Source organism: Mustela nigripes, chromosome 1 (assembly GCF_022355385.1).
Source record: "Mustela nigripes isolate SB6536 chromosome 1, MUSNIG.SB6536, whole genome shotgun sequence".
Lineage (NCBI taxonomy): Eukaryota > Metazoa > Chordata > Mammalia > Carnivora > Mustelidae > Mustela > Mustela nigripes.
In genome coordinates this window covers 237,051,278-237,063,130 of record NC_081557.1, presented here as the reverse complement: position 1 = coordinate 237,063,130, position 11,853 = coordinate 237,051,278, and the positions used below count along the sequence as shown (strand labels likewise).

Genomic DNA, 11,853 nt, shown 5'->3' with positions numbered 1-11,853 from the left:
CTTTCTTTCTTTCTTTCTTTCTTTCTTTCTTTCTTTCTTTCTTTCTTTCTTTTTGAATAGTAATTTTTAGGCCAATGAGGTAAAGTGCCTATATGAATTCATACTTTTTCCATTTCCTAGGTAGCCTTCCCGTGAAAAGCTGGATTGGCTGGAAGGAGCTAGTCTGTGAAGGAGAAGAGGAGTCACGTGAGGTCACATGAACCCACTGCCTCCCAACCTCCTCTGACCGCCTCAGACACACATCCCACTCTTCCTCTCCCATCACCACTGAATTTTCAAAATCATAGAGACCACCTACTTGCCCCCAAATGCCTTTGGAGTTGGCTTAGGGTCATATCACCAGTTTAAAAAAAAAAAAATCAAGGTTACAATTAACCTTTCAGTAGCTTGTCTTCAGCACCGATGTCTCTGACTCCTGGCACTGTGGATTTTATTCTTGATGTTTGCTTTCTCTCTGGGCTCTCAAGAACGCTACTGCCTGATTTCTCATTCTTTCTCTCTCTCTACTAAATTTCAACTATTTTCCATCACATTTGAATGACCCTCAAATGTATCAATTATTCTCACGCATTCATCATTACATTCTCTACCCATTTATGAATTGTACTTTCATCTCCAGCCCAAGCGTCCATCGAAGCTTCAGTCTGGCACATTGGTGTCATGGTAAACATGCTAAGTTACCTTCAAATAAGCCCCTCCTCCAAATCTCGCAATTTCTATTTATGAAGTTAATTCTCCCCAGTGCACAAATTAAACTGAAGAGTTTCCTGACTCATATCTTATGAGTGCTCATGATTTGCCAAGTCCTGGTCCTAGCATAATAGTTTTTATTTTATTTTATTTTATTTTTTTTATTTGACAAAGAGAGACACAGTGAGAGGGAACACAAGCAGGCAGAGAGAGAGGGAGAAGCAGGCTTCCCACCGAGCAGGGAGCCTGATGTGGGACTCGATCCCAGGATGCTGGGATCATAACCTGAGCCCAGGCAGACACTTAATGACTGAGCCACCCAGTCGTCCCTGCAGTTTTCATATCCATCTCTTCCTTTCTGTTTCTATAAGCTAGGGCCCGAGTTGATCCTTGACTTCCATGTCCTTCCACTAGGGGTCTCTCTGACTTGGATCTTGCTATTTAATCCACTTGGCACATCACCATCATAGTCATCTCTTTCAGTAATACCTCAGTTCATCACTTTTATGCCTGTGTTCCTCTCTTTCAGAAGTACTTCCATTTATATGTTTTATGCTTCATTAAATTTATAACATTAAAAAAATTTGGAACAACCTGAATGTCCAACAATTGGAGAATGGTTGAATGAATTATGGTGTATCCATAGAAGGAAATATTACGCAGTCATTAATTGCATCATGGTATTAAACAATAAGTTATATGTGAAAATACTTACTATCTAGTGTTAAGTAAAAAAATGTAAACTGTATATCCAGGTTGATGCCTACATATGCAAGACTTTATATATGCTGTGTTTATACACAAATATACCTGCTAATACATATATAAAAATGTTTGTAAAATACAGGAAATATACTAACATGTTAGAGTGATTGTTTTTAATGTGCTTAATTTTGGAGGACTACTTCTTTATAAATATATTTCTGTATTCCAAATGTTCACCGATAATGCATTGCTTTCTGATTCAGAAAACAAAATCAATGTAATTTTACATTATCTTTAGTTGGGAGCCAATTGATTCCAGAGTAATTCTAAGATTCTCCAACTAATATTATAGTAGTTGCTTCATAAAAGCAGTGGGAAGAATGATAAAATACTGACTAGAATATACTTCAACAACCAAAGAGAACAAATTAATGACTACTATGTTTTCTTGGTAATAGTGTCTTAATTATAAAGGGCTAAAGTTGAATTTTTAAAATATGTATGAAATACTCAGTACATCTTAAATGGTTTTAAGATAAATATTAAAATTAGTTTCAGCAAAGGCATTATTAAATGTTATAAAATATCCCCACAGGTTCTCAAAAAGCTATGAATTTATTGGTGTCTTAAAAGTTCATGTATTTTACTCATAAATCAAAATTTGTGTTTCAATGAAACAAAATGAAAACTCTTTCTAGTGAATGCATTGGTGGAAACTGTTACCAAATTCTGTAAAAACAAAGAAATTTTATACTTGTGGAGCATAAGGAATAGCACAGAGGACATTAGGAGAAGGAAAGGAAAAGTGAATTGGAGGAAATTGGAGGGGGAGATGAAGCACTAGAGACTGTAAACTCTGAGAAACAAGCTGAGGGTTTTGGAGGGGAAGGGGGTTGGGGGATGGGTGAGTCTGGTGGTGGGTATTAAGGAGGGCACATATTGCATGGAACACTGGGTGTGTTGCATAAACAATGAATCTTGAAACACTGAAAAAAATAAAATTAATATGTTAAAAAAATGAAAAAATGCAAGAATGGTTCAACATATGCAAAAAAATGTGATACACCATATTAATAAAATGAAGGATAAAAATCATGTGCTCATCTCAATAGATGCAGAAAAAGCATCTGACAAAATTCAACCTCTTTTCATGATAAAAGCTCTTAACAATTAAGGATAGAAGAATGCACCTAAACATAATAAAGGCCATATCTGACATGCTCATAACTAACATTGTACTTACTGGTGGAAAGCTCAAAGACTTTCCTCTAGAATCAGGAACAACCTAGGGTGCCCACTCTCTCCACCTTTATTTAACATAGAACTGGAAGTCCTAGCCAGAGCAATTAGGCAAGAAAAAGAAATAAAAGGCATCCAAATAGGAAAGGGTGAAGCAAAATTACTTGTTTGCAGAGGACATGCTCCTATATACAGAAAGTGCTAAAGATTCCACCAAAAAACTCTTAAAACTTGGGGCGCCTGGGTGGCTCAGTGGGTTAAGCTGCTGCCTTTGGCTCAGGTCATGATCTCAGGTCCCTGGGATCGAGTCCCGCATAGGGCTCTCTGCTCAGCAGGGAGCCTGCTTCCCTCTCTCTCTCTCTGCCTGCCTCTCTGCCTACTTGTGATCTCTCTCTGTCAAATAAATAAATAAAATCTTAAAAAAAAACCTGTTAAAACTAATAAATGAATTCAGCAAAGTTTCAGGATATGAAATCAATACAAACTATACAAAAAAGAAGAAAATGATCCCATTTACAATAGCATTGTAGAAATAAATTTAACCAAGGTGAGATATCCGTATACTAAAAATGAAAACATTGATGAAGGAATTGAAGAAGGTGCAAGGAAATAGAAAGATAGCTTGTGTTCATGGATTGGAAGAATTAATACTGTGAAAATGTCCATACTACCCAAAGCAATCTACAGATTCAATGTAATTAACCCCTATCAAAATTCCAACGGCATTATTCAAAACAGTATGCTATTGTCATAAAAACAGGCACACAGATCAATGGAATAGAATAGAGAGCCCAGAAATCAACCCACACTTTCACGATCAACTAATTTTTGACAAGAGAACCAAGGACACAAAATGGGTAAAGGATTTCTTTCATAAATGGTGTTGGGAAAACTGGGTCTCTACATATGAAAGAATGAAATTTAATTCTTATCTTACACCATATACAAAAATTAATGTCTACGTGGGATAAAGACTTAAAACTGCAAAACTCCTAGAAGAAGGCAGAGGAAAAGCTCTTTGGCCTTGGCCTTGGCGATGATTTTTTATATATGATACTAAAAGCACAGGCAACAAAAGCAAAAGCAAACAAGCTAAAAAGCTTTTTCACAGCAGAGAAAACAGTTAACAGAATGAAAGGGTAATCTATAGAGTGAGAAAAATATTTACAAATCATACATCCAATGAGGAATTACTAACCAAAATATTTAAGACACTCCTATTCCCACAGCCAAAAAAAAAAAAAAAAAAAAAGACAAATAAGCCAATTAAAAATAATTAAACAGGTATTTGAAAAGATGCCCAACATCACTAATTATCAGGGAAATCAAAACCACAGTGAGGTATCACCTCACATCTGTTAGGGATGGCTATAACTAAAAAGTCAAAGGTAACAAGTGTTGTCAAGGATGTGGAGACAACTGAATTCTTGTATATTGATTGTGGGAATGTAAGTTGGTATAGCCATTGTGGAAAATGGTGTGGAGGATCCTCAAAGAATTAAAAATTTAAAAAAAATTATAAATAGAACTATCATATGATCTAGCAATTTCACTTCTGGGTATATATCCGGAGAAAATGTAATCATTATCGCAAAGAGCTATCTGTACTCCCATGTTCATTAAAACATTATTCACAATAGCCAAGATATGGAAACAACCTAAAAGGTGATGGATGAATGAATTAAGAAAATGTGATTTATCAATATTACATTATATGCATAATGAAATACATAAGTAAATGTGATGATATATAAATATTAGTATTATATACAAATATATCATTGGTGTATGTATAATTTTATCTATATACAAATAAATACCTATCTCTTATCTATTTAAACACACACACACAGACACAGACAGCATGGAATATTACTGAGTCATAAGAAAGAAGGAAATCCTGCCATTTGCAACATGGATGAATCTGGAGAACATTAGACTAAGTGAAATAAGCTGGACACAGACAAATATTGCATGATGTCAGTTATATGTGGAATCTAAAAAATTAAAATTAAAAAAGCCGAGCTTGTAGTAATAGAGAGTAGAGTGGCAGTTACCACAGGGTGGGGTATTGGAGGGAAAGGTGAAAGGAAAAAAAAAGGAGAATGGCTGTTGTTAGGGTCTGGGGGGAGGGGACTGTGGGGAGTTATTGTTTAATGGGTAGAGTTTTGGTTTTGCAAGATGAAAAGAGTTCTGGAGATGGATGGGGGTGATGGTTACACATTATGAATGTGCTTAATACCACTCAAGTGTACAAATGCTTAAGATACTAAATTTTATGTTATATGTATTTTACCACAATAACAAAACTGGGGGGGGGGGGGGAGGGAATAGCTGTTAAAAAAAAAAAAATGTTTGCAAATTTTCCAAGCTTAAAAAAAAGCACAAAGAAAGTTTGGGCAACAAGCCTTCCAAGCTTCTAAAAGATCTACAATAGCATCTAGTGGCAAAAATTGTGCTTTTTCTTTTGGAGGATGGGGTGATTTCAAACTCCTCATAATTAGATGCACATTTTCTATACCATGTATCAACTCTGGAAGAATAGAATATTAAATTAAAAGATATTTTTAAAACCCTAGGCAGGAAACAAGCAACATATTTATATTACTTGACAGATTTTGTAACTTTAAATATATTAACAAGCCTGAGTTGAATCCCTTTAAAGAGACTTCTATGCATGGAAATAGTTAAAAAGACCAAAGTCTCTTTTATTATATATGTTATATGTACCTGTTGTGTGTGTGTTCGCATTGTCACATGAATGACTGACATAACAGCAGCATTGGAAGACCAACCAGCCTAGCATTACAAAAGAATAAGTCAGATTTTATAATTTAACATACTCCCCCATCACACACAGAGAAATATTAATATGTGGTAGTATTTTTGTTTTATCATGTCCATATATAAAATCCTATCAGAAACACTGATCTCTTAGGTTGTTCCCCAAACTGATTAGATTATAGAAAACTATCTGAAGTTGGAAAACAAATTCACGGATTTAAATACTGACGAACAATGCTTTTGAGAACCGTAGGGTTTCCAATTACTAGAAACAAAATTAAAAAACTACAGACACCAGGCCAAAACCTCCCCACTTCAAAACTGAACAAAGAAATGGGTACAGTTTATAGATCTCAGATGCCATGAATTCGAAGTTGTATTATTTTAGGTACTACGAAGAAAGAAAACACTATCTGTTAAATATGATACACTGTTGACTATAAGATACATACTGATTTAGATACATTCAAATGGGGAAAGTGTGCCACTTGGAATGAAGGGAATAATTCATGAAGTCCTTTAGATGTAATTTATAATGCAAAGGAGACAAAATCCTCCGGCACTACTCGTTAAGGTTTATTTTACGAGCTCATCACATTCCAGTAAGATTTTACTTATGCATGACTAATGGAGCATTTCCATTTCCAAGAATTCTCTGATTTCTGAATGCATTTCTGTATGGCTTACCACTCAAACACTGAGCTTCCCGATGACCCTATTTATCTTCCCTTAAAATGATGCTTTGAAGGGTAGTGACCGTAGCCACCTTGGTGCTTAGTGCAATTACCATGAGTCAGCGTTGTTGGGACCCCTGACACAGATAATCTCACTTGATGCTCGCAGTGAGCTGCTAAGGTATATAATCCAGATGATTCTCTCTGTACAGGTGAGGAGACTGAAGCTCAGGAGGCTCTGTGGTTTATGCAGTGTCCCTGCTAGCAGGCAGGGAAGGTGGGAGCCAGACCCAGCCCTCCGTCATCCGGGTTCGGACTCACGCCCACCTCTACATCGTCCCCTGGTATGTAAAGGTTTTGATTGCTAAGATGCAGTATAAGAATCTGGGAATCCCCAGGTTTTTGCTGAAATGATTCAAACTGTCTTTTCCTCTCCCCTTCTTTGTCATTGATTCTACTCGCCATCCATTTGTTCTGCAAAAGAGAACTCTCAGGGACTCTCTGAACAGGAGGCAATCTAGCTGTCTCCACTTCCAAGGGCAGCTTGAGACCAGACTGCCCCCGGCCACCACCCCCATCTTGGGGCTTTCCACCCAGCCCAGGGTCTGGGGGTCCGAGATGTATGCAGCACTGGTACAGGGCAGATATGTAATCTATGCTAGGTAAGCAAATGGTCTATGCATTTTTTATGGAACTCATACTCTCAAGCTTACTTTGAATTCATACTAGTCATCCAAATCAGGCTATTAGCTAGCAAAATATTCAGGGTAAATTAAGAGAAAAAGCAAGCTATGACCCAATTTGAATAACATGAGCCCATTTAAAAAACATTTTCTATGCCCTGAGAAAAAAGAGGAGAAGGATACACATTAAAAAAAAATCTTAGTATTAATTTCTGAGTGGCTGGAGCAGTATGTAGTTTATATCTCCTTTTTTAAAAAAGATTTTATTGTTTGACAGAGAGAAACAGCCAGAGAGGGAACATAAACAGGGAAAGTTGGAGAGGGAGAAGCAGGCTCCCTGTTAAGCAGGGAACCCAATGCGGGGCTCGATCCCAGGACCCTGGGATCATGACCTGAGCCGAAGGCAGATGCTTAACAGCTGAGCCACCCAAGAGCCCCTATTTTCTTTAATCTTCTGGCATATGTATAGACTATAGCTGACTCTTGAACAAAGGCATAGTTAGGGGCACTGACCCCTCTGCACAGTCAAAAATTCAAGTGTAACTTTTGACTCCTCAAAACTTAACTACTAATAGTCTACTGATGAGCAGAAACTTTACCAATAACATGAACAGTTGGTTAACACATATTTTGTGTGTTACATGTATTCCACACAAATTCTTAAAATAAAGTAAGAGAACTAGAGAAAAGAAAATGTTACTAAGAAAATCATAAGGAAAATACATACAGTACTGTATATATTGAAAAAAATCCACATGTAAGTGGACACATGTGCTTCAAACTGTGTTGTTCAAGAGTCAGCTGTGTATGTAATCAAGGGAAATCCCCAAAGACAGTTTAATTAGCTCGTGTCTGGCTCTCGCATCTTGAAGGTTTGTTATTTTTGTACTCACATCACTATTTCAAAGGAAATGAGCTCAAAATTGGCAGTTTTAACCTGATGGACTCCAAAATTTGCCTGAAACAAACCCGCCTTGCTGGAAAAGGCACTTTCCGACCCATACTTTCCTTTGGTTTCAGCTAAACAGGGAGAAGCCTTCCCTACTCCGACGGGTAACACTATCTCAAGAATGACAACAGCAAGGAAGTAAGATCAGATCCCTGGCCTGAGTAGAAATGAGAGCACAGACAGGTTACAGGGGCCCAATCAGGAGCCGGCTTCTCCTTGACCGAGAACATGATCCAAACTCGTTCTGCTGTCAGACTTAGCCCTGAGGTCAGGGGCTGGGGAGGGGGGCGGTGGGAGTGGGGGGGGGAGGTAGCAGTTTCTTGGCCCGAGAGGAATGTGGTCTTGCCACAAAATCTACCTAGCATCTGGCTGTTCATTCTAACAAGGATCTCACTTGTGGGTTGGCCCCAGAGCAACACTGGAGAAGCAACTGGAAAGACAGAGCAGGAGAGCAGGAACGGTCCCAAGACCCAGAGCTTGGGTTGTCCTGTTCCCAGGACAGAGGAACGACCAGAAGTTGGGCTGATCATTTAACCTCTGTGGGTCGGAAGATGTGATACCCAACGACCTTTCCTCAGCTTCCATCCTGTGACTGAGTGATTTCCTGGCTTCGGTCTCGAATAACTTCTCTGGACAGAAGCCTGGAAAATCAGTCTATTTATGTCTTGGCACCAGTGACCCAGGGGTCACATATGCCATGCATGTGTTTCCCCTTTCACTTTTATACCTCTGAGTATCTACTTTCACTGGGTAAAAGAGGATCTGCATGGGGGATCAGAGTCTCCACCCCTTAGCCTTTTCCTTTTTGCCTAAACTTTTCGAACCCACAGTGTGAGGCTCTGGTCCAGGTAAATGGGATAGATTCTTTTTTTTTTAATTGTCTCTGATGTATCATCTGCAAATGCTTCTTTCCCTAAATACCTTCAATGACTTTTAATTTAACACTCCTCCCATTACTTCTAGATGGAGAAAAACAGTTTGTCAAGAAATGCTTGTTGACATTTGACATTGGAAAGGAATTTTGCAGTGGGTCTCAGTCGTAAGGAAAACAGCACCTACTCAAATGCCTTCCTCCAGCTCTCACTGCTTCAAGAAAGATCGGATTGTCTGTTTTCTTGGATTGGACAAGATTAGTAAGGCACTGAAATTTCCAAGAGGAAGGCCAAGGGCTGATATTATCAAGGTTGAAAAAAAATAGACCTACCTTATTACTTAGCTTGAGAAGACAGACAAAATCGTTTAGAAACCTGCCGGCAACGTTTGGCCCTTGGTCAGGGAGGGAGGATTGCTATAGATTTGGGAGGAAGGAGCTGGCCAGCAGGACTCCCCCCACCCCCCACAACCCATGACAACATCGGGATGAGCTGGGGAGGAGGAGTGATCGGCAGGGTCTAGGTGGCAGAGGGAACAGACTTGGGAAAGAGGGAACAACAGGAGGAACAGAAAGACCTGAGGAAGTACCACACGGAGCATCTACAAGGCAGTCAGCCTCCTGGAAAAAGCTATTCACAGCCCTGTGCTTCTTAGTGAATTACAACTGGAACAACGAACAAGCCAAGCTGGACAATGACAAGAAATTCACCCCATTTGTTTGAAATTCACACCCTGTGCAAGATGGCGATTTTTGACGATCTTGCTTTAAACCCAAGAAACTTTATACCTACCCCTTTTCGGGGCTTCTGGAAACGGTACCGTCACTTTCTCCCATTGGTTGTACAACCCTATTAAAAATAACTTAAGGGGACCCCTGTCTGTGAGTCTGACGTCATGCCAAGTGCTTACTCTAGACAGGGATTCTCACACTAACCTTCAGAGGCATATACTACTATTATCTTTGTCTTTAATATAAACTGAGGCTCAGGTAGGGCTTAGATCTTTGACCTACTACATGAAGTACTCTAGGTATTTTAGGAAAGGGCCATTTTTGGTACCACAGAGGAAGGAAGAGAGTCAAATGCAAATTCAGCTCCTATGAAGTCCTATGAAGAAAACTCTGGACTAGCTTTGAGGGCGACAGAAACATCTCTCTGAGCAGGATAAAGCCCTCATCAGCTAAGAAGACCTTCCAACTTATTTTCCAATCCTGGATTCCAGGAGTCTGTATTTGTGCTAGGACATGGTTTTCTTACAGAAGCCAATATTTTAAAACACAAAATAAAACAAAAAGGTTTCTGCGGGGAAATATCTCAGGGGTAACCAGGTCAGGTCTTGGGAGACCGGACCCCTTTGCTTAGAATATGTAACATCCTAGTCAACCGCATCACACTGTAGCCCTGTGACCACTCCTGGAATCTTCTTGTGGCTTCTTCACCACTGTCCAAGCCTTTGCTTCTGTCGTTCCCAACGTGTGGAATAACCTGCTCCATTCCAATGCAAATCCCACACCCAAGGTCAAGTTTCCAAACCATGTCCCACACAAACCTTTCCCACTAACCCCAACCATAAGGATCTTACCTTTCTCTGCAAAGCTTCCAACCCGCTAGTCTTCTGACCATATTATCTAGCACTTAATTAAACTTTACTTTATATACTTTTCTGGCTGCTTTATAAAAACTGCCCTCCCAGCAAGTTTATGAGATTTTTTTTTTTCTTCCCTGCTTCAAAAATGGGGCAGAGAATAGTCCTTAATTCAGGCTTATCGGTGACCAGGCAACCAACTACTGGCAAAGTAACTGTAGTCACTGTGTCATTACCTGACAGGTGATTCAGCTGAGGATGATGTGGAGTTTGCTGGTATCAATAGATACAGCCAGAGTATTAAAAAATAATAATAATAACACGCTTAACTTCATTGAGGCTCCATTTCTTAAGCGAGAGAGCAACGGTCCCGAGAGTTTTAAATGAGAAAGGTGAGGGAGAAAGAAACCAGAGAGAGGACATAATATCGCACAAAAGTGGCCGTGCTGGCCCCAGAGGCTGAGAGTCCAACCTCAGCCTGTCCCCCACAACGGGAGTCTTGTGGTCACCCTCCCCTGCCGCCCTGCTTCATGGTCTGAATGGACACTCCTGCCTACGGCTGCCATGCCCTTTGAGCAGTTCCAGCTCGCCCTGGACAGCTGTGACATTTTGGTGGTGGGGGAGGTTACTCCTCTGTAAAGAGTGTATCTGTTGGGAATGCAGTTTTTGGAAGAAAGACGCCATTTAAAGAGAACACTATTCCTTTGACGGCCCCGCAGAATGGGGCACATGCATGAGAAAATAGCGCATCGAGTCCAAGCTGGTCTCCGGCCCGGCAGGGGGGAGGCTCTGAGGGGCAGCCCCTCTGTTTTAGGTGGTCCCCCTATTTTGCCATGACCATCGAATTCCACCACTACAACGGGAATACAACAGCTGTAACATAGTCAAGAAATGCTTTTCTTGGAATACAGGCAAGGACATGAAGTGAGGCATCGGTTTATTGGGAGAAGACATGCTTCTCAAATGACTCTTGGAATAACACATTGGGAACGGAAAACTTTTGGTGTTGTAAGTTGTGAGTATGAAGACTGTTTTAATAATGAGCCTACATTCTGCGTAGGAGAGCTGACCTCTTGGCTTACAGTCTAACAGATGCATACAGGTAGTGATTTATCCAGAAAATACTGTTCTAGCCCCTGCCATAGTTGAGTCAAGGGCCTGGAGTATAGAGTCGGGGAAATAAAGGATACTTCCTATTCAGAACCACCATGGCTTCTGAACTAGAAATGACTCCAAACAGGGTGGTTTTTCTTTCTTTCCTTTTCCTTTCTTTAAAAAGATTTGTTTCTTTGGGGCACCTGGGTGGCTCAGTGGGTTAAAGCCCCTGCCTTTGGCTCAGGTCATGATTCCAAGGTCCTGAGATCGAGTCCCGCATCAGGTTTTCTGCTCAGTGGGGAGCCTGCTTTCCCCCCTCTCTCTCTACCTCTCTCTCTGCCTACTTGTGATCTCTGTCAAATAAATAAATAAAATCTTTAAAAAAAAAGATTTGTTTCTTTGAAAGAGAGAGAGAAGGAGGGAGAGAGAGCACATTTGGGCAGGGCAGAGGGAGAAGGAGAAAGAATCTGAAGCAGACTCCACATTGAGCACAGAGCCCGACGCCGGGCTCCATCTCACGACCCTGAGATCATGATCTGTGCTGAAACCAAGAATCAGATGCTTAACCGACTATGCA

The 11,853-nt window shown here is 40.1% G+C and overlaps 1 protein-coding gene across 20 annotated transcripts in view; it reads right to left on the bottom strand.

Annotated features, from left to right (window-relative positions):
* The window catches only part of LIMCH1 (LIM and calponin homology domains 1), a 327,804-nt gene that overhangs the window by 34,457 nt on the left and 281,494 nt on the right, over window positions 1-11,853 (bottom strand). The window lies entirely within an intron of this gene.